Raw genomic sequence first — 2,976 nt, forward strand, 5'->3', positions numbered from 1 at the left:
GAGCCAGAGAGAAGTCTTACCAAGTGGGTGACCTTGTGTTAGTAAGAGTCAGTAGCAGAAGAAAAGGGTATAGTCCAAAACTCCAAGTGCCATGGCAAGGGCCGTTTGTTGTCACAGCGTGCCTTGGACCAGTCCTCTACCAGGTCAGAGATAGGAGAAATGAGAAGGTGCTACATCACGACCGTTTGCAACCCTATCTAAGTGACCATGTACCTGTTTGGATGCAGCGCCTGCGACGAAAATACACTGGCACCGAGGAAGGTTCTCTAATTCCACCCACTGCTGCAGTTATGGAAGCAGAAGTGCCAACCCCTTCACCCGCTGATAACTCTGCAACGGAGGAGCCTCAGACCCTTCTCACAACGGACTCTAGCTGTGGAAAACAGGGGATGAAGACCAAAAGTGGTCGACCGGTTCGAGCCCCCAGTCGTTACATGGACTGAAAGAAAATGTAATTGCTAAGTACTAGCTTAAAGGGTGCAGAAGGGACTCTGCAGAGCTTTAAAGGGGTGGTGGTGTTATAATGTTGGATTAGGTTAAATTGTGTTGAATGTGTAGTTCTCTATGCACAAATGCATAGTAGCGTATTAGCCAATCACATGCTGTTACGTCACTGTACGGGGACAGGTTCAGTTTGTTGTGTTAGACAGTATGCTCGCAGGTTCCGGTGCGGATGGTTGAGAAGAGTCCCATCAGCGCCGGGAAAGAGCATAACCCCTTTATTGTACACTTTATTTACTTTATATACCAGTAAAGTGACTGAAATGATCATCTGTGTTGTGTGCCTCTCTTCACGCCTCCATGGACACACAGAGAACACAAAAAGGGAGAGCATAACAGTACTAATGCGCTTGCACTCCTTTTCTTTTTGTTAAAATCAGACAGGTAAAGTTAACGAAGTGTGGAATAAGTGGAATAGTTTTCTTTGTTTTCTTCCACCTTTCTGTAGGTGGTTACTGTTGTACGTTTATTACTTTAGCGTGTAAAGTATGGTGTGTTTGTTTACTTGTGATACTGAATTGTATACCGCATGTTTATGCTTTATTTTTTGTGTTAGTTTGATTGATATATGATTGTCAGTTAACCGTTAGATTCTTCTTTTGGTGTTTGTTGTGATGTTACTATAACAGTTTGTTGATTGAGTCGTATAAAAGACAAAGATGCAATTATTTGTCAATATTTTCAGTTCTTATGTCTGATGTTTATTATCGTTGTCTCTGTTGTGGTGATGTTTGTCATTTATGACTTCTGAATAAACCCTTAGTGAGTGAAAAGAGCTTGTACGTGTGTTACTGGAGCAAGCCACGTAAAACCACATTAAAAATGCACCATATACAATTACAATAGTATGATGCACATAGAATATGTACATACGTATTTAGGTATGTGTATGTAAACTAAGTTCTGTTGATCTCTTTCAGGCGAATTCAACACTTTGTCCAAAGATACTAGTAGTTTAAAGAAAAAACAGGGTAAAGAGAAAAATAATATTTGTATGACAGGGACCTGTGAATAGTATTCCAACCTGAAAAAAACATTACAATGTGATGGTAAAAATAGTCATTCATATGTGCTATTGTTTGTCTACCCAAAAGCATTGATATTCACAACAATAGCATTGATTTGTACAAAAAAGAGCAATACTATGAAGCTTAAAAGAAAACCGAGTGTGTGTCCTGTCATTCTCTGGAGACACAACTTATTACCTTATCACTCAGTCAGAACCTTTAACCCAGAGGCCTTACCTCCAGTTTAGGGCATTGGAATTTAGAATAGGGATAAAGCCTTTCAGAGATGTGATACTCCATGCATTAATTCAATTGTACAAACATGGAAATGTGTATAATTATGTGACAATTAATTGGTGATGAGTCTTTTATAAAGACTGGAAATCCTTAAAGGTTGCACCATTACTTATAACCAGTAAACAAAAATACATAAAAGTTGTGATGTCTGTTACCAAGGCCGGTGTTGGCTATGTGGAATTTATAAAAAGGTTTATGTGAATATTCTATTCCAAAAATTAAATGAATTTAGATTTATTACTAATGCACTTTTATAATTTAGCATTGTTGCAAAGCAGCTTTACAGTGAATACATATTAGTACAGACAGTAAAGGCAAAATAAAAGGTATAGAAATATAGGAAAAACATGACCATTACCTATTATTATGTATAATAATACATAATATTATTATGTCTAGCTGTAGCCTAATTACCGTATCCTTAATTTTGAACGTGTATGGCTGAAATCATTCATTGTCTAGTACATAATAGGCACACACCCCAGCAGTGAAAACAGTCTGTAATAATACACTGTTATTTATTGTTATTCAATTTGTAAAAAAGGTGTTATGTGTCTTGAGTGCACAATAAAAAAAAGTGTTAATTGATTCACTGAACCTTGAAAAACATTACAGAACAATGCACAAAGATATCTCAGTATACCAGCTTCCAATACCAATAACGGGAGATCTTCTGTACACTGACCCTGGTTCGAGCCCCGTCTGGGATGGAAAGCCTTTCTGTATGGAGTTTGCATGTTCTCCCAGTGTCAGTGTGGATTCTGTACACCTAGCAAATCATCCATACAAAACTGTTGCTTTCTTTTTTGTTTATTTAACGAGCAAATAAGTCATAAGTTAGTTTGGCTGTATGGTCATCAAAAAGTTGGCCATCCTGTTGCTCACCCCTCCATACCTAAACAACTAACACACTGGAAATAAAGAAGACAGGGGTGAATGCCAATATGTGATAACAAATAACCAATAAAAACATTGACTTCATTCCACTACACACAGGTTGCCTTTATAAGTCTTAAGGATGTTATGAAAGTAGCTCACTAACAAAAAATGAATGCATTGGGGTTGACATGAATATTGATATTCATTTACTTTTTAACATATAAGTTAAAAAAAACCTTGTCTATAGAAATGTGCTACAGTATAAGTGTTTGTGAAAATGTTATTCGGAGAA

This window comes from Triplophysa rosa, linkage group LG16 (genome assembly GCF_024868665.1).
Source record: "Triplophysa rosa linkage group LG16, Trosa_1v2, whole genome shotgun sequence".
NCBI lineage: Eukaryota > Metazoa > Chordata > Actinopteri > Cypriniformes > Nemacheilidae > Triplophysa > Triplophysa rosa.